The following is a 22,125-nucleotide window of genomic DNA, read 5'->3' as shown; positions in this document are numbered from 1 at the left end:
TCCTGAGAGACGGGATCCAAAGAGGTCAACACCAAGACACATAATAATTAAAATGGCAAAGATCAAGGACAGGGACAGAGTATTAAAGGCAGCCAGAGAGAGTAAAAAGGTCACCTACAAAGGAAAAACCATCAGGCTAACATCAGACTTCTCAACAGAAACGTTACAGGCCAGAAGAGAATGGCATGACATATTTAATGCAATGAAACAGAAGGGCCTTGAACCAAGGATACTGTATCCAGCACGATTATCATTTAAATATGAAGGAGGGATTAAACAATTTCCACACAAGCAAAAGTTGAGGGAATATGCCTCCCACAAACCACGTCTACAGGGTATCTTAGAGGGACTGCTCTAGATGGGAGCACTCCTAAAAAGAGCACAGAACAAAACACCCAACATATGAAGAATGGAGGAGGAGGAAAAAGAAGGGAAAGAAATAATCATCAGACTGTGTTTATAACAGCTCAATAAGCGAGTGAGGTCAGACAGTAAGGTACTAAACAAGCTAACCTTGAACCTTTGGTAACCACAAATCTAATGCCTGCAATGGCAATAAGTACATATATTTCAATAATCATCCTAAATGTAAATGGATTGAATGCACCAATCAAAAGACACAGAGTAATAGAATGGATAAAAAAGCAAGACCCATCTATATGCTGCTAACAAGAGACTCAACTCAAACCCAAAGACATGCACAGATTAAAAGTCAAGGGTTGGAGAAAGATATTTCATGCAAACAACAGAGAGAAAAAAGCAGGTGTTGCAATACTAGTATCAGACAAAATAGACCTCAAAATAAAGAAAGTAACAAGAGATAAAGAAGGACATTACATAATGATAAAGGGCTCAGTCCAACAAGAGGATAGAACCATTATAAACATATATGCACCCAATACAGGAGCACCAATATATGTGAAACAAATACTAACAGAATTAAAGGAGGAAATAGAATGCAATGCATTCATTTTGGGAGACTTTAACACACCACTCACCCCAAAGGACAGATCCACCAGACAGAAAATAAGTAAGGACACAGAGGCACTGAACAACACGCTAGAACAGATGGACCTAATAGACATCTGTAGAACTCTACATCCAAAAGCAACAGGATACACATTCTTCTCAAGTGCACATGGAACATTCTCCAGAATAGACCACATACTAGGCCACAAAAAGAACCACAGTAAATTCCAAAAGATTGAAATTCTACCAACCAACTTTTCAGACCACAAAGGTATAAAACTAGAAATAAATTGAACAAAGAAAGCAAAAAGGCTCACAAACAAATGGAGGCTTAACATGCTCCTAAAAAATCAAAGGATCAATGACCAAATTAAAATGGAGATCAAGCAATATATGGAAACAAATGACAACAATAACACAAAGCCCCTACTTCTGTGGGACACAGCAAAAGCAGTGTTAAGAGGAAAGTATACAGCAATCCAGGTATATTTAAAGAAGGAAGAAGAATCCCAAATGAATAGTCTAATGTCACAATTATCGAAATTGGAAAAAGAACAAATGAGGCCTAAGGTCAGCAGACGGAGGGACATAATAAAGATCAGAGAAGAAATAAATAAAATTGAGAAGAATAAAACAATAGAAAAAAATCAACGAAACCAAGAGCTGGTTCTTCGAAAAAATTAACAAAATAGATAAGCCTCTAGCCAGACTTATTAAGAGAAAAAGAGAGTCAACACACATCAACAGAATTAGAAACGAGAAAGGAAAAATCACGACGGACCCCACAGAAATACAAAGAATTATTAGAGAATACTATGAAAACCTATATGCTAACAAGCTGGGAAACCTAAGAGAAATGGACAACTTCCTAGAAAAATACAACCTTCCAAGACTGACCCAGAAAGAAACAGAAAATCTAAACAGACCAATTACCAGCAATGAAATTGAATCGGTAATCAAAAAACTACCAAAGAACAAAACCCCCGGGCCAGATGGATTTACCTCGGAATTTTATCAAACATACAGAGAAGACATAACATCCATTCTCCTTAAAGTTTTCCAAAAAATAAAAGAGGAGGGAATACTCCCAAACTCATTCTATGAAGCCAACATCACCCTAATACCAAAACCAGGCAAAGACCCCACCAAAAAAGAAAACTACAGAACAATATCCCTGATGAATGTAGATGCAAAAATACTCAACAAAATATTAGCAAACTGAATTCAAAAATACATCGAGGATCATACACCATGAACAAGTGGGATTCATCCCAGGGATGCAAGGATGGTACAACATTAGAAAATTCATCAACATCATCCACCACATCAACAAAAAGAAGGACAAAAACCAAATGATCATCTCCATAGATGCTGAAAAAGCATTCGCCAAATTCAACATCCATTCATGATAAAAACTCTCAACAAAATGGGCATAGAGGGCAATTACCTCAACATAATAAAGGCCATATATGATAAACCCACAGCTAACATCGTACTGAACAGCGAGAGGCTGAAAGCTTTTCCTCTGAGATCAGGAACAAGACAGGGATGCCCACTCTCCCCACTGTTATTCAAGAGAGTACTGGAGGTCCTAGCCATGGCAATCAGACAAAACAAAGAAATACAAGGAATCCAGATTGGTAAAGAAGTCAAACTGTCACTATTTGCAGATGACATGATATTGTACATAAAAAAACCTAAACACTCCACTCTAAAACTACTAGAACTAGTATCGGAATTCAGCAAAGTTGTAGGATACAAAATTAACACACAGAAATCTGTGGCTTTCCTATACACTAACAATGAACTAATAGAAAGAGAAATCAGGGAAACAATTCCATTCACAATAGCATCAAAAAGAATAAAATACCTAGGAATAAACTTAACCAAGGAAGTGAAAGACCTATACCCTGAAAACTAGAAGACACTCTTAAGAGAAATTAAAGAGGTAACTAACAAATGGAAACTCATCCCATGCTCCTGGCTAGGAAGAATTAATATCAAAATGGCAACCTGCCCAAAGCAATATACAGATTCGATGCAATCCCTATCAAATTACCAACAGCATTCTTCAATGAACTGGAACAAATAGTTCAAAAATTCATATGGAACCGTCAAAGACCCCGAATAGCCAAAGCAATCCTGAGAAGGAAGAATAAAGTGGGGGGATCTCGCTCCCCAACTTCAAGCTCTACTACAAAGCCACAGTAATCAAGACAATTTGGTACTGGCACAAGAACAGAGCCACAGACCAGTGGAACAGAATAGAGACTCCAGACATTAACCCAAACATATATGGCCAATTAATATTTGATAAAGGAGCCATGGACATACAATGGGGAAATGACAGTCTTTTCAACAGATGGTGCTGGCAAAACTGGACAGCTACATGTAAGAGAATGAAACTGGATCACTGTCTAACCCCATACACAAAAGTAAACTCCAAATGGATCAAAGACTTGAATGTAAGTCATGAAACCATAAAACTTAGAAAAAAACATAGGCAAAAATCTCATGGACATAAACATGAGTGACTTCTTCATAAACATATCTCCCCGGGCAAGGGAAACAAAGCAAAAATGAACAAGTGTGACTATATCAAGCTAAAAAGCTTCTGTACAGCTAAGGACACCATCAATAGAACAAAAAGGTATCCTACAGTATGGGAGAACATATTCATAAATGACAGATCCAATAAAGGATTGACATCCAAAATATATAAAGAGCTCACATGCCTCAACAAACAAAAAGCAAATAATCTAATTAAAAAATGGGCAGAGGAGCTGAATAGACAGTTCTCTAAAGAAGAAATCCAAATGGCCAACAGGCACATGAAAAGATGCTCCACATCGCTAATCATCAGAGAAATTCAAATTAATACCACAATGAGATTATCACCTCACACCAGTAAGGACTGCCATCATCGAAAAGACAAACAACAACAAATGTTGGTGAGGTTGTGGAGAAAGGGGAACCCTCCTACACTGCTCTGCTGGTGGAAATGTAAACTAGTTCAACCATTGTGGAAAGCAGTATGGAGGTTCCTCAGAATGCTCAAAATAGAAATACCATTTGACCCAGGAATTCCACTTCTAGGAATTTACCCTAAGAATGCAGCACTCCAGTTTGAAAAAGACAGATGCACCCCTATGTTTATCGCTGCACTGTTTACAATAGCCAAGATATGGAAGCAACCTAAATGTCCATCAGTAGATGAATGGATAAAGAAGATGTGGTACATATACACAATGGAATATTATGCAGCCATAAGAAAAAAACAGATCCTACCATTTGCAACAACATGGATGGAGCTAGAGGGTATTATGCTCAGTGAAATAAGCCAAGCGGAGAAGGACAAGTACCAAATGATTTCACTCATACGTGGAGTATAAGAACAAAGGAAAACTGAAGGAACAAAACAGCAGCAGAATCACAGAACCCAACAATGGACTAATAGTTACCAAAGGGAAAGGGACTGGAGAGGATGGGTGGGAAGGGAGGGATAAGGCCGGGGAAAAAGAAAGAGGGCATTACGATTAGCATGTATAGTGCGTGGGGGGCACAGGGAGGGCTGCGCAACACAGAGAAGACAAGTAGTGATTTTACAGCATCTTACTACGGAGATGGGCAGTGACTGTGAAGGGGTATGTGTGGGGGACTTGGTGAAGGGGGGAACCTAGTAAACATAATGTTCTTTCTGTAATTGTAGATTAATGATACCAAAATAAAAAATAAATAAAATAAATAAATAAAAATATCAAAAGAAAAATACCTTCCTCTTATTAGTAGACCCATATTACCAAAATATTGCACTCAATTATTAGTAGTATATTTTCAATTTTGTCAATAAAAATTTTGAGAAAATTAAAAAAAAAAAAAAAGAAAATGGAAGACGCATTTAAGAAGAGAATGCATAATTATTTATCCTTAAATAATTATGAATAATGGCAAGCAAAAGAAAATGCTATTGATTAGTAAAATAATGGTTCAGTTTTCTTTTCTGCAATTAGGATTCATAAAGGAATAGTTATTGAAGTTCCCTGCATTTACGTAATCTACAGCTTTGGAATAACTTTCCATACCTATAACCCCTCTCTACATCACAATCTGGGCCCTGGACCATGTTCTAAATAAACATTTCTGCTTTTTCAGAATGGCAGCCTTGGTATTTTAACATAGCATTAGACAACTGAATGCAACACACATGCGCACACACACACACCATAATTAGCCTGGCCCTTGCCATGGTAGGAGTTAGCAAGTCTACCAAAGTAGACTTGTTTCATCAGCATTATAAAACCATTCAAGGGGTAGGCCATGCTCAATAACATGTTCTAATAGTCAATTTTCCAGTGTTACAATTTTCAGTTATGCTCCAGATATAGTGTAACATTTTACTTGGTATATTGTGACTTTAAATTTTTGTTTCTAGATTTTCAAAAGCAACACACCATAAATACAAGCTTTCTCAGAAAGAAAACCTAAGGGGGAAATATATTATTATGGAACATACCATAAATACAAACCTTCTCAGGAAGAAAACCTAAAAGGGGAAATGTTGTATTATTATGAAGTCTTTATTTTCTTTCTTTGGGGGAAAAAATAAGGGAGTTTGTTATTTACTACTTTAGCCTGGCTAGTAGTTTTTTAGAAGTCCAAGAACTACTTAGATTATGGTTTAATACAACTAACAAAGGTCTTACTTCTATAATAAATTTTGGTAATACGTTAACTTTTCAAAACATCTTGCCAGAACTCAATCATGCTGTGTTCTGTTGCACATAAAAGTAACAGTATCTGACAGGTGCTCAAATTCATATCATTAAAACTGCAAATAGCTAAAACATTAACTAAATCAATAAAAATCTACCCCCTGGACTGTAACAGAATGCCCCTCTGATTCAAGAAGTGCCTGTATATTTATTCTTTAAAGAAACCATGTGTGCATTTTAAGGAACAGAAGACTAGGTTTCATTATTGGGAGCTAAGTATAGAAATAGTGCTTATTTGACAAAATGGCTTTTGGTATCACAGCATTCACCCATCATGCCCCTTTATGCAATGATAGCTAGCTTACACTCTAGAAAATATGAGAACAGAGAGGATACATTATTAACACCCTATTTAATCTTTTCCTAATAGGGTCACCGATTCCTACATGACCATTTTGATATGGGTTTCTAAAATGCAATTATTTGCTTTTATCTTAGAAGATTTTTGTTTAAAAAGTCAATAAAATGCCAAACAGAAAGTAAACAAAATAACTTATTTTTTTCTTAAGTACCTACATTTTAAAATAAGTAACTCATTAGTAACAGTTCAGAATGAACAGAAGACAAGATGTTACTTTTTAGTGGCTTAGATTTCTAAGCATATTTGAGAGATAACATTTATTCAGGAAGGAAATGCAAAATTTATCTAGCATTCTCGAAACTTCCGTAAACCAGAAACAAAGTTTATATTATATTAGATAATCTTTGGTAAGGAAAACATTTCATTTTAAATTGTAAGTACAGAGAAGCTTTCTGGGCACATACCTTATTTTTGGTTAAACAGAAATTTTTGTATTTTGCTAATATTGGTAACACTTTCTGTTTCCTTTTCATTTAGAATCCTCTTGAGCCCCAAACTAGGTAGCGTAACTATTACTATATTCAAATTTGGCCCGTCTTTATGGATGGCAAAGAATACTTCAATCCTAGTGTGTTATTAACAAAGAACTAAGCAGCTGGTTCTGACACTACTGTAATCAAGCCACGCAAACTGACCAGACCAGGTAACATCATAGGTCAGTCTCCTCAGGACCTCCATAAGATGACTTTCAAACTCTTATTCTATCCCACCATTTACCTTTACCACCTAGTCACTTATTCACCAAACTTAGAGGATTTTCCCTCCTTCACTGCACAACCAGGAAGACTGAAACTACTATAAATTTATGGTCAAGAGGGTCCAAGATAACACTGGGTAATCCTACTAGCTTCTTCTGCCCACCTCTGTATTTCGAACTTCAGTCCTGCTCCAGCTCCTTCGTACCTCCTTCTTCTCAGTAGATGACAATGGACTCTACCTCAGAAAATACAGAAGCCATCAGACTGGAACTATTTCACTTATATGTCAATCAGATCTACAAAACTGCATATATACCTGTATGGGTCTTTTTGCCTTTCCGTTAATGATGAAAGAAGCTCCTTTCTTTGCATTTATTTGAACCCATCCCACTATCTATGCTCTGCTGCTCTTCTAACCTTCTAGGAACCATAAACCTTTTACACTGGCTCCCCCTCCATTCCCATGACTTTAAATGGCGTCTATACACTTACCTTCCTAATTTTTATCTCCAGCCCAACTTTCTGCTCAGAGCACAAGCTTATACATCCTAGTGCCTTGAATATCTCCCTTGAATATCTCAAAGGTATCTTAAACTTAACATACCACAACTTAACACAATTTCCTTCTATCCCTGTTATGAAACAGCACTAACCATCAACCCAGCTGCTCTGGAGGTGTTGGATTCTTTTCTTCCTCTCTTCCCCACATTTTTCAGCAAAAGCCCTTCAGTTCTGCTTCCAACAATTCCCCCTTAAATCTCCACTGGCACCACTGCTTCAGATCACTATCATCCCTTCCACTGATGGCTGCAATGACCTGTCTTGTCTTCCTGATTCCATTCAGCACTTCCTAGCCACACCCGAGGTGTTCAATACTTTCATGTCATTCCCCTGCTGAAAATCCTTTAACTGCTTCCAGCTGCACTTAGAATGAAATCGCAATGCCTATGACAGCCTAAGAAGCCCAAAAGAATATGGCCCATTTACTCCTCCAAAGTTATCCTCTGCTATTCTTCCTCTGCTTCAGCTATACTTTTCTTCTTTTAAATCTAAGAACTGTCTAACAAGCATAGAGCATGGTACCTGGCACACATTTGATAAAAGAATGAATCCTCATATTGAAAATTTTAAAGATCCTTCATTATTCAAATAAAGCATTAATCCTTAAAAGGAAAATATTTTTATAACACCATGAAAAATATGTAACATTTATTAATTTAGTTGTATGTTTTAAAAAATCACTTTATCTTCATCTTCAGAATTAAAACATGCTTCTATACTAACCAGAAGTATGACAGAGATTTCCCTAGACATGGGAAATCAAACTGAACTGAGTCCCTCTTCTTTCTTCCATCTTCTAAAAGGATGAATTCCTTTGCTCAGGACAATTCCTACTGTACAAAATGATCATGTTCTAAAAGTTCATATGTAAGTCTTAGAATTCAGATTTGCCACAAAGAAACATTATAAACAACAATTCGGTTCCAAATCAGACGGTTAACCAAATCTAAAATAACCCAAAGTGTAACTAGCAATATTGTACCACACTGATCAGACCATTAAGACTTTTTGCAGAATATATATGGTCAATGCTTCAACTTGAGGTTTAAGGAAAACTGCTAGAGTGGCACCTGCAGACCCCGGGTTAGAAGGGGAAAGAGAGGGAATGCTGCTGGTAAACTGTCAGGAGACAAGGGTTTCCTGCTAAGGAAGGGCACTTGACTACTCCTAGTCATCTTCCCACCAACTCCAGGAATTAACCTGCCTCCACCCTCTTTGCCAGCTACTATCTGTCTTAGGCCAAGGTTTCCTTCCTTTGCTGAGCTATTAACAATAGAAAAGCTCTACCTTGTACTCTCCTTTCCAATTCCTTAAATGAATATATAACTCTTCCAATGTTTCTAATGAGATATTATTGCCAGTACTGTGTAAAGCCAGGTTCTACAAGAAAAATTAACAGTTTTAAAATTATCTCTATAAATGTTATCCCTAATATTTATTGAAATGTAAAGGACATCAGATATTAATTTCACTATTCAATCACATAATCTTTGGTTCTTCTGAACTACTTACTCTCAAAACCCCTTTAGGTCTCTCTCCTCCCAAACTCTTTTTAATTTCAGGTGAAGATGCTAAGGATCCCCTTCCCTTGCTTTTAAAATGTGCCTTCTTGTTCTTGTCTCTTTTAATCATTCAGACCTTCAAAAAGGGAAAGAGGAGGCAAAATGGATCGAGAGTGTTGCTCTTCAAGTACACAATCAGCAAGTGACTTCCATTCCATTCCAAGTACCACATGCCAGAAACTAAGCTAGACCATGGGAACATACAATTGGTTAAGTAAAAGTCTCCATCCAAAAGGTGCTTCAGTCCACGTGAGGAACAGACAAGTAAAATAAGCTAAGAAGGCAAAGAACAAAATGCCATTGAAGCAACCTTAGATGTGAAAGATGAGGCTCTCAGGAAGCAGCAGTATTTCACCTGGGTCCTAAGACAAGTGGGAGCTCCATGATGCACTGGGAGTGACTGTCCTACAGACAGTGGGGGCTCACAATTAGGTTTTTAGGCAAAGGTAATTATAATGAGAATGAATCAGAAAAAAGGAAGAACCTCGCAGCAAGAAATTTCCTGCAATATTCTGGAACAGAGTGCAGGACCTGACCTAAGGCAGAAGCTGAAGAGAAGGAGCCCAATATTCTAAGTGAGAATCACAGGTCATAATATTACAGATGAGAGAGGACAGTTGGAAAGTGAAAAAAGAAAGCTAGAAGGCTCCTAGCTTGAGAACTAAATGAATGTTAAAAATAAAATAATATTTATTGAATACTTAGTATTAGCCACACTTAACACATTTAATTCTCACAAAAATGCTAAGCAGTTAAGTACTATTCTAATGACTGTTTCAGAAATGAGAAAATTGAAAGACAGAGGAGTTATATAATTTGGCCAAAGGACATAAAGCTAGCATATACAGAAGTTAGGATTTGAATCCAGATCAGTGTAACTTTAATAAGTGGTTTTCTTAAATAACACTCCATTAACCAAGATAAAATTATTCAGACAAGAAACAGATTTGGATATGCTGAGTTGAAGACAAAGGACCAAGGTTAAGATTCATTTACATTTCACAATAAAATCCTGATTTATATAGCAAATTTCTTATAAGAAATAGACAGGTATTTAGGAATGAGAAAGAAGACAGATTAGACAATCTACAGTGAGGTGAATTATTAAATACAGTGGAAACATTAGGTCTTGATAGAGGGACCAACCAGCAATGCAAAGTGAAGTATGCTTCACATGGGGACTGTATTTCATTTCTTCACTTTCTTAACTCAGCACCTGCCTTCCCTACCTCAGAGCTAAGTGACTTGACCAGGTAAGATGATTTCGATTTCTACGAGGTAGATATCAAGCAATCTCAAAGGCAAAAAGGCTGTGGAAAGGAGTAAAATTCTGGTGAGTTTCAACACTTTCCCCAAGTGCAGCATCACCGGATCTTCTATCTCCTTGCTTAGTCTGTGCCTTTCTCCCCACGAGTATCAGAGATGCTGAGCAGCTCATGTAAACTGGGAACTGAAAAGGTTCTTATACGTCAATTTAAATTCATCCTATAATTAAAGAAACCAGGTCCAGTGAGGTTAGTGACAAGCCTCACAGTTCCTCAGTGGCAGAGTTAAGATGAGAATCCAGTTCTCATAGATACCTGATTTGTCAGCTGAATAGAGATGAACAGAATGACAGGATAGATTCTAGACTAAATTTATGTTCACCCAGCTCTGCCTAAGGTAAAGAAACACTGCCTCCCAGGCACAGAGAGGCCTTGTCACCTGAGACTATTCCCTTAGGGTCCCCCATAACTGTGGTGAAATAGTCACTCAAACCATTCCACTTTTCTGTTCCAATATAATCCATACATTGGAATGTCCCTTTATTTACATATAAGGGACCTCATCCTCCAACATACACTTACCAGTTCATCACCAAAAAGCTACTCAATTTGAGATATAGCCTAAGAAAGATAAGCTGTTACACCACAAAATTAAGGACTGGTCCACAGAAATTGTAATTTAAGTGAGGGAGAACTACAGTATTCAGAGGTACTGCCTAGAACCAGCCAATACTACACAAGTTTCTCATCAGTTCATTCTCAAAACACCAAATGTGAAGGAATATCTGTATTATGCCATGTCTTTAACTGACTTAATAATGGCAACTACAAACAATAAAGTTCAAAAAGGTAATGTTTAACAGCTATTTAACTATTTCAAAGCTACATATACTAATATGCAAAATCAAACTGAGCCTAGAAGAACACAAACATGTCAACTGCAAAGAAGCAATCTAAAAAATAATTTAATGCAATCACTTTTGGTTTTATATTGAAAATTAGATTTATATTACTATAAAATGAATATACTCTTTCATCTAAAAATAATTGGAATACCTTCTAAGTCATTCATCTCTTCCTTAAGATTGTTCTAGAAAGAGACCAGAATTCCTAAATTAATATTATTCTAAAGGATGACCTTCCCTTCCAGAACTACCCTTTATTCTAGAGAACCCCAAATAGAATTCTCAGTAGTGCATTCTACACTACATTACTACAATACTATCATCGAGGACTTGATCAGTTTCTGTAACACAACTAGTTATATTACTAGTATACTAGAAAGTATATTCCTGATTTTCCACAGCAAGAGAAACAGATTACTTAAAAAAAGTCCCAATGCTTACACAGCTGACATATACATTTGTTAATAAACTGAAAAACACTGGCAAAGAAGAATACAAATATTTCATAACTTAGTAGTTGTCCCCCACTCCGCCATACACCATCCAACAAACTAAGGAAAACTATACTAAGATCATACAAATAATAATTATATTAACTTAATATAGCCAATTCCCTCTTACAGTTGTCCATTTCTATAAAGTATCTCATGAGTTTATCATGGGAAACAGAGAGGCAACATAACTACATGCACATTTTGCTGTGCAAGCATGAACTATGTAACAGATATACAGTAACCAATCGTGGACAGACCTTGAAAATAAGTGACATGACTGGTCACTGATCATGATGCACATCTGTTATTTACATAGTGAATTATGGACTGAAGAGTTAGAAGCAAAGTTTGTACTTCATGCAATTATTCATAAACTGTCATGGTAATAAAAATGTGAAATATGTATTTGGATGACTGTTATACTTACTTGGATGGTGTTATACTTACTTAATTGTGGTGAGAGAAACATGCACATTGAAACTGTGCAAAGTGTTGATGGTCTCCAAAAATCTGGTAAGTCATATTTTTCTAATGTTTTTTAATCTGTTACCGGAAGTTACAAATTGCTTCAAAGTTTACATATCAAATTGCCAACATCTTTCAATTAGGATACCCCATTCAATTTCAGCTTAAGAAAATTACTGTTTTACATTAAGGCTTCAATGACTAACTAAAACAAATGAATTGACTAACAATGGAAAACATTTAGAAACTAAACTAAAAAGTGACAAGTTGGTGTTTCTTCAGCATAGCTGATTGAAAATTTAGGAATTCACTCATTAATATAAAATAAAATCAACTAAGTTTACAAACAGCCTTTTGAAGTTACTCATAAAACCAAAATAATACCTATCAATTTGCATTTACTATTTGTTACTACAAAATACACTAATTCAAAGTAGTTAAGCTTTTATCAGATCACATAAACCATGCATGCAATTACAGAGTGCACACAAATAGAAGGTATGCCAATTATTCATTTCCAGAGGGTGGGTACCTTTCTATACAACTGAAGGTTTACTACTAATTTGGTTCAACCTGGCTTAGTTCCTAGAAAACTGGACTCACGAGTCCATGCAGTATCAACACCTGACAAATTCTAAGAGAGTAACACCAGGGTTGAATTCATCAGTTAATATTTGATTCACAGAATACTAAAATTGGATGTCTTTTAAAGGTGATCAAAAGCACTACCTATCTGGTAATTCAAAAAAGAACTTAGTAAGAATATTTTATTGGCTTTGACATTTTTAATTTATCTCAGAAAGTACTAACAAATCCAATTAAAGGACAAGAGTATAAACCACTAAAAATATATTTACTGGAATTCAAGAGGCTTATTATTGCTTACACCTTATGTTACTGACTTCTATGTACCAATGAAATTCAAATTTGTAAAATCTGATGTCTCTCCCTGTTGAAAATCTTTAATTGGCATCTCACAGCTCTTAGTTTAACACTGAATCTTTTTTTTTTTTAGATAATTATTTTTTATTGAAGGGTAGTTGACACACAGTATTACATTACATTAGTTTCAGGTGTACAACACAGTGATTCAACATTTATATACATGATAATTCTAGGTACCAGCTATCACCATACCAAGTTGTTACAATATTTTGACTATATTCCTTATGCTATACATTACATCCCGGTTACTTATTTATTTTACCATTGGAAGTGTGTACTTTTTTTTGGTTGTTGTTGTTAGGGCATCTCTCATATTTATTGATCAAATGGTTGTTAACAACAATAAAATTCTGTATAGGGGAGTCAATGCTCAATGCACAATCATTAATCCACCCCAAGCCTAATTTTCGTCAGTCTCTAATCTTCTGAAGCATAACGAACAAGTTCTTACATGGAGAACAAATTCTTACATAGTGAATAAGTTACATGGTGAACAGTACAAGTACATGTGAACAGTCATCACAGAAACTTTTGGTTTTGCTCATGCATTATGAACTATAAACAGTTCAAATATGAATACACATTTGATTTTTATACTTGATTTATATGTGGATACCACATTTCTCTCTTTATTATTTTTAATAAAATGCTGAAGTGGTAGGTAGATACAACTTAAAGGTAGAAAACATAGTTTAGTAACACTGAATCTTTTAAACCTGGTTTACAAAGCTCTTTAAGCACCTGCTTATTTCTTAAGCCTGTCAAGCCACCAGTTCCCTAGAACTCCTCCATCAGTTGACTTCTTTCAGTTCCTCAGATGGCCACTCTTCCTTGCTCTACCTCTCCTGCTGGGCTCATCTTCTCCCAGCCTGTTGTTTTTCCAACTCATGCCCCCAACCTAACATCCTCTGCCACTCTTCTAGCTCAGTTCCTTCAGCTCTCAACTTAAGAGTGATTTCCTCTAGAAATCCTTCCCTATATAGTAGGTCAGGTTCCCTGGTACATAACTATTCAATTATCCTAACACTCATTAAGGCAATTACTTATTTAAGGGCACTGTCTTGTCCCTAGGTCTGAAAGTTGAATGAGGATAAGGAATGGGTTGATTTTGTCCATTTCCTGTCTCTCCCATTTACAGTGTAGTGTCTAGCATTCTGTAGGTAGTCATTTAAAATACTTAGTAGGTGAAGGAGGGATAACAGAACAGCGTATCATTTTCTCACTTACTTAACCTATATCTTTTCTCTCTACAATCTTATCCTCCACTTCTCCAAGCTATTCTCCAAAACATCATAAACACCAGAATCCTTAACTAACCTGAAATGCCTCTCTTCATATAACTTTTCACCCTGGACCTCTTCAAATAAGGCCAATCACTGCTCATGCTTCTAAATCTTCATCATCTTCCTATACTACTTATTTGGCATTTCACAACCAGACTGTCAACTCAAAGCAATCTTCTGTTTTAATTTTGGTACTAGAAAGCTGCTCACATTTTGAGTAGGGACTCCCACTATGTACTACTGTGCTTGGCCATCCATAAATGTTTGCTGCTGTAACTACTGAAAAGCTCACATTCATGTACCTCTTTTAACCCCACAGACATCTCATGTTATATACCTCTACAACTATCAAAATAGACTGTGAGTGTGCAGAATTATTTTTATGCAGGAATGTTTATACACAAATGTCCCATCTCATGCCAAAGCTCCCCACCACTTTCTTAGTTTAAATTCTTTAGGCATTTATTCCCCAAATTCTTAAGGTAAGGCACTTAATAGTGACATATCCCAGAGGTCCATTACAATCCTCAATAAAATAATTATAATAACTAATACTTACAAGGTGTCAAGAACTCTTCTAAGTGCTTTACAGATATATACGTACTTATAATCCTCACAACAACAGTAAGAGACAAGTATACTATTATCGACATTTTATTTATAAGGAAACTAAGTCATGACAATAATAATGGCACATGGCCACCAAGCTTATAATAGATAGTGAAGCCAGTATTCAAACCCATGGAGTCTGGCTTCAGGGAAGATATTCATAGCTCAGAACCATTAAACAAAATTAACAAAACCAAAAAAATAACAAGGGGTTTCAGTTAAATACTAAGTAAATACAATGAAAATGGTAACTACTTCAATCCACAATTCAAATTTCTGTTTAAGGTTTACATATTTGAAGTATAACTGAAGATAACACTGAGCTTTTATTAAAAAAGGCATTCTAGAGGAGGGAGCCAAGATGGCGGCATGAGTAGAGCAGCAGAAATCTCCTCCCAAAACCACATATATCTATGAAAATATAACAAAGACAACTCTTCCTAGAATAAAGACCAGAGGACACAGGACAATATCCAGAACACATCCACACCCGCGAGAACCCAGTGCCTCATAAAGGGGGTAAGATACAAGCCCCGGCCCCGCGGGAGCCGAGCGACCCTCCCCCCAGCTCCCGGCAGGAGAAGAGCAGGCAGAGCGGGAGGGAGAAGGAGACCAGGACTGCTGAACACCCAGCCCCAGCCATCCGGGCCAGAGCGCAGACACATTGCGTGCGCAGGGCCCTGGATACTAGCGAAACAGGACAGAAAGAACAGTGAGCAGGTGCTGGAGGCCTGGCGCCGGAGGACATAAGAAAAGCGAGCGGCAATTCTTTTTTTTTGCTGTTTTGTTTTGGCGAACGCTTTTTGGAAGTCTTAAAGGGATACGGACCCCAATACTAGGGAAACAGAGCAGCAAGGCTGGTGAGCAGAAGCCTGAGGCTGGTGCCGGAGAATAAAGAAAAACGAGGGGCCATTTTTTTTTTTTAATTTAAAAAAAAAATTTTTTTTTTTGGGGGGTCGTTTTGTTTTGGCAGGTGCTTTTTGGAAGTCTTAAAGGGGCAGGGCGGGAGACTTAATCCAGAGGTAGGGAATCCGGGGATCTCTGGGCACCCTAATCCCCTGGGCTGCAGGGAGCAGGGAGGCCCCTTACGGAGATAAATAGCCTCCAGGCCGCTCCCCCTCCAACGCGACTCCACCACTTTGCAGCGGCTGCCCGAGCCAGGCCACGCCCACAGCAACAGCGGAGATAAACTCCATAGCAGCCGGGAAAGAAGCAGAAGCCCTGTCTGCACGCAGCTGCGCAGCACAAGCCACTAGAGGTCGCTGTTCTCCCAGGAGAGGAGGGCCACAAACCAACAAGAAGGGAAGTTCTTCCAGCCGTCACTCATCCCAGCTCTGCAAACTATTCCTATCACCATGAAAAGGCAAAGCTACAGGCAAAGATCACAGAAACAACACCAGAGAAGGAGACAGACCTAACCAGTCTTCCTGACAAAGAATTCAAAATAAAAATCATAAACATGCTGACAGAGATTCAGAGAAATATGCAAGACATATGGGATGAAGTCCAGAGGGAGATCACAGATGCCAGAAAGGAGATTACAGAAATGAAACAAACTCTGGAAGGGTTTATAAGCAGAATGGATAGAATGCAAGAAGCCATTGATGGAATTGAAATCAGAGAACAGGAACGCATAGAAGCTGACAGACAGAGAGATAAAAGGATCTACAGGAATGAAACAATATTAAGAGAACTGTGTGACCAATCCAAACAGAACAATATTCACATTATAGGGGTACCAGAAGAAGAGAGAGAGGAAAAGGGATGGAAAGTATCTTGGAAGAAATAATTGCTGAAAACTTCCCCAAACTGGGGGAGGAAATAATCCAACAGACCACGGAAATACACAGAACCCCCAACAGAAAGGATCCAAGGAGGACAACACCAAGACACATAATAATTAAAATGGAAAAGATCAAGGACAAGGAAAGAGTTTTAAAGGCAGCTAGAGAGAAAAAGGTCACCTATAAAGGAAAACCCATCAGGCTAACATCAGACTTCTCGACAGAAACCCTACAGGCCAGAAGAGAATGGCATGATATATTTAATGCAATGAAACAGAAGGGCCTTGAACCAAGGACTCTGTATCCAGCAAGACTATCACTCAAATATGATGGTGGGATTAAACAATTCCCAGACAAACAAAAGCTGAGGGAATTTGCTTCCCACAAACCACCTCTACAGGACATCTTACAGGGACTGCTGTAGATGGGAGCACGCCTAGAAAGAGCACAGAACAAAACACCCAACATATGAAAAATGGAGAAGGAGGAATAAGAAGGGAGAGAAGAAAAGAATCTCCAGACAGTGTATATAACAGCTCAATAAGCGAGCTAAGTTAGGCAGTGAGATACTAAAGAGGCTAACCTTGAACCTTTGGTAACCACGAATTTAAAGCCTGCAATGGCAATAAGTACATATCTTTCAATAGTCACCCTAAATGGTAATGGGCTGAATGCACCAATCAAAAGACACAGTGTAATAGAATGGATAAAAAAGCAAGACCCATCTATATGCTGCTTACAAGAAACTCACCTCAAACCCAAAGACATGAAAAGACTAAAAGTCAAGGGATGGAAAAACATATTTCAGGCAAACAACAGTGAGAAGAAAGCAGGGGTTGCAGTACTAATATCAGACAAAATAGACTTCAAAACAAAGAAAGTAACAAGAGATAAAAAAGGACACTATATAATGATAAAGGGCTCAGTCCAACAAGAGGATATAACCATTCTAAATATATATGCACCCAACACAGGAGCACCAGCATATGTGAAACAAATACTAACAGAACTAAAGGGGGAAATAGACTGCAATGCATTCATTCTAGGAGACTTCAACACACCACTCACCCCAAAGGATAGATCCACCGGGCAGAAAATAAGTAAAGACACGGAAGCACTGAACAACACAGTAGAGCAGATGGACCTAATAGACATCTACATAACTCTACATCCAAAAGCAACAGGATATACATTCTTCTCAAGTGCACATGGAACATTCTCCAGAATAGACCACATACTAGGCCACAAAAAGAGCCTCAGAAAATTCCAAAAGACTGAAATCCTACCAACCAACTTTTCAGACCACAAAGGCATAAAACTAGAAATAAACTGTACAAAGAAAGCAAAAAGGCTCACAAACACATGGAGGCTTAACAACATGCTCCTAAATAATCAAAGGATCAATGACCAAATCAAAATGGAGATCCAGCAATATATGGAAACAAATGATAACAACACTAAGCCCCAACTTCTGTGGGACACAGCAAAAGCAGTCTTAAGAGGAAAGTACATAGCAATCCAAGCATATTTAAAAAAGGAAGAACAATCCCAAATGAATGGACTAATGTCACATTTATCAAAATTGGAAAAAGAAGAACAAATGAGGCCTAAGGTCAGCAGAAGGAGGGACATAATAAAGATTAGAGAAGAAATAAATAAAATTGAGAAGAATAAAACAATAGAAAAAATCAATGACACCAAGAGCTGGTTCTTCGAGATAATTAACAAAATAGATAAGCCTCTAGCCAGACTTATTAAGAGGAAAAGAGAATCAACACAAATCAACAGTATCAGAAACGAGAAATGAAAAATCACGACGGACCCCACAGAAATACAAAGAATTATTAGAGAATACTGTGAAAACCTATATTCTAACAAGCTGGGAAACCTAGGAGAAATGTACAACTTCCTAGAAAAATACAACCTTCCAAGAAAGAAACAGAAAATCTAAACAGACCAATTACAAGCAACGAAATTGAAGCGGTAATAAAAAAAAATACCAAAGAACAAAACCCCCAGGCCAGATGGATTTAACTCGGAATTTTATCAGACATACAGGGAAGACATAATACCCATTCTCCTTAAAGTTTTCCAAAAAATAGAGGAGGAGGGGATACTCCCAAACTCATTCTATGAAGCTAACATCACCCTAATACCAAAACCAGGCAAAGACCCCACCAAAAAAGAAAACTACAGAAAAATATCCCTGATGAACGTAGATGCAAAAATACTCAACAAAATATTAGCAAACCGAATTCAAAAATACATCAAAAGGATCATACACCATGACCAAGTGGGATTCATCCCAGGGATGCAAGGATGGTATAACATTCGAAAGTCCATCAACATCATCCACCACATCAACAAAAAGAAAGACAAAAACGACATGATCATCTCCATAAACGCTGAAAAAGCATTCGACAAAATTTAACAACCATTCATGATAAAAACTCTCAGCAAAATGGGAATAGAAGGCAACTACCTCAACATAATAAAGGCCATCTATGATAAACCCACAGCCAACATTATATTGAACAGCGAGAAGTTGAAAGCTTTTCCTCTGAGATCAGGAACTAGACAGGGATGCCCACTCTCTCCACTGTTATTTAACATAGTACTGGAGGTCCTAGCCACGGCAATCAGACAAAACAAAAAAATACAAGGAATCCAGATTGGTAAAGAAGAAGTTAAACTGTCACTATTTGCAGATGACATGATACTATACATAAAAAACCCTAAAGACTCCACCCCAAAACTACTAGAACTGATATCGGAATACAGCAAAGTTGCAGGATACAAAATCAACACACAGAAATCTGTGGCTTTCCTATACACTAACAATGAACCAACAGAAAGATAAATCAGGAAAACAGCTCCATTCACAACTGCATCAAAAAAAATAAAATACCTAGGAATAAACCTAACCAAAGAAGTGAAAGACCTATACTCTGAAAACTACAAGTCACTCTTAAGAGAAATTAAAGGGGACACTAACAGACGGAAACTCATCCCATGCTCGTGGCTAGGAAGAATAAATATCGTCAAAATGGCCATCCTGCCCAAAGCAATATACAGATTTGATGCAATCCCTATGAAACTACCAGCAACATTCTTCAATGAACTGGAACAAATAATTCAAAAATTCATATGGAAACACCAAAGACCCAGAATAGCCAAAGCAATCATGAGAAAGAAGAATAAAGTAGGGGGGATCTCACTCCCCAACTTCAAGCTCTACTATAAAGCCATAGTAATCAAGACAATTTGGTACTGGCACAAGAACAGAGCCACAGACCAATGGAACAGACTAGAGAATCCAGACATTAACCCAGACATATATGGTCTATTAATATTTGATAAAGGAGCCATGGACATACAATGGCGAAATGACAGTCTCTTCAACAGATGGTGCTGGCAAAACTGGACAGCTACATGTAGGAGAATGAAACTGGACCATTGTCTAACCCCATATACAAAAGTAAACTCAAAATGGATCAAAGACCTGAATGTAAGTCATGAAACCATTAAACTCTTGGAAGAAAACATAGGCAAAAACCTCCTAGACATAAACATGAGTGACCTCTTCTTGAATATATCTCCCCGGGCAAGGAAAACAACAGCAAAAATGAATAAGTGAGACTATATTAAGCTGAAAAGCTTCTGTACAGCAAAAGACACCATCAATAGAACAAAAAGGAACCCTACAGAATGGGAGAATATATTTGAAAATGACAGATCCGATAAAGGCTTGACGTCCAGAATATATAAAGAGCTCACACACCTCAACAAACAAAAAACAAATAACCCAATTAAAAAATGGGCAGAGGAACTGAACACAGTTCTCCAAAACAGAAATACAGATGGCCAACAGACACATGAAAAGATGCTCCACATTGCTAATTATCAGAGAAATGCAAATTAAAACTACAATGAGGTATCACCTCACACCAGTAAGGATGGCTGCCATCCAAAAGACAAACAACAACAAATGTTGGCGAGGCTGTGGAGAAAGGGGAACCCTCCTTCACTGCTGGTGGGAATGTAAATTAGTTCAACCATTGTGGAAAGCAGTATGGAGGTACATCAAAATGCTCAAAACAGACTTACCATTTGACCCAGGAATTGCACTCCTAGGAATTTACCCTAAGAACGCAGCAATCAAGTATGAGAAAGACCAATGCACCCCTATGTTTATCGCCGCACTATTTACAATAGCCAAGAATTGGAAGCAACATAAATGTCCATCGATAGATGAATGGATAAAGAAGAGGTGGTACATATACACAATGGAATACTACTCAGCCATAAGAAAAGGGCAAATCCTACCATTTGCAGCAACATGGATGGAGCTGGAGGGTATTATGCTCAGTGAAACAAGCCAAACGGAGAAAGAGAAATACCAAATGATTTCACTCATCTGTGGACTATAAGAACAAAGGAAAAACTGAAGGAACAAAACAGCAGCAGAATCACAGAACTCAAGAATGGACTAACAGGTACCAAAGGGAAAGGGACTGGGGAGGATGGGTGGGTAGGGAGGGATAAGGGGGGGAGAAGTAGGGGGGTATTAAGATTAGCATCCATAGCGGGGTGGGAGAAAGGGGAGGGCTGTACAACACAGAGAAGGCAAGTAGTGATTCTACAACATTTTGCTATGCTGATGGACAGTGACTGTAAGGGGTTTATAGGGGGGACCTGGTATAGGGGAGAGCCTAGTAAACATAATATTCGTCATGTAAGTGTAGATTAATGATACCAAAAAAAAAAAAAAAAAAAGGCAGTTCCTGTGTGGTGACCTCCAATGAGTTCTACACAATGATATAAATGGCATATAGAAGTGTAGGCAAAGGGTGTTTGTGTTTATACAGAGGATCAAAGCCTAATTGGGCTACCCCGAAAATGAACTAAGATACGATATGAAAAAGAACTTCCAACATCAGCACTCTCGGGAAGACACATGCCAGAAGATGATCATCAAAAAACTCCAACAAAGATCCACGCACTGCTACAGCTGTAGATGCACTCATCCCACCGGTTCCTGGACTTGCCATGGGAATGAAGGAGATATCTAAGCTGGCCTGTGCATACAGTAAAACAACAAAATTGACTGGATCTATACTGTTGGAACTCAACCAAGAATTAGGAGAAGTGCAAATTGTAGCACTCCAAAATCTTACAACTACAGACTATTTACTGTTAAAGGAACATATGGGATGTGAATAGTCCCCAGGAATGGGTTGTTTTAATTTGTCTGATCTCTCTCAGACCAAGTTCAGTTGGACAATATCCACCATATCAAGATAAGTTTTCAGAAATGCCTAAGGTGCCTAACTGGTTTTCTTGGTTTCACTGGAGATGGCTGGTAATTACAGGTATGCTTTGGTTATGTAACTATACTCCTATTATGTTAATGTGTGTGCGCAATTTAATTAGTAGTTTAAAACCTATACAT

At 37.6% G+C, this 22,125-nt stretch overlaps 1 protein-coding gene across 4 annotated transcripts in view; it reads right to left on the bottom strand.

The window, feature by feature from the left end:
* The window catches only part of FERMT2 (FERM domain containing kindlin 2), a 94,915-nt gene that overhangs the window by 61,801 nt on the left and 10,989 nt on the right, over positions 1-22,125 (bottom strand). The window lies entirely within an intron of this gene.

This window comes from Manis pentadactyla, chromosome 11, assembly GCF_030020395.1.
Source record: "Manis pentadactyla isolate mManPen7 chromosome 11, mManPen7.hap1, whole genome shotgun sequence".
NCBI lineage: Eukaryota > Metazoa > Chordata > Mammalia > Pholidota > Manidae > Manis > Manis pentadactyla.
The sequence above is the reverse complement of the archived record's forward strand: the minus strand, read 5'-3'. Positions and strand labels throughout refer to the sequence as shown.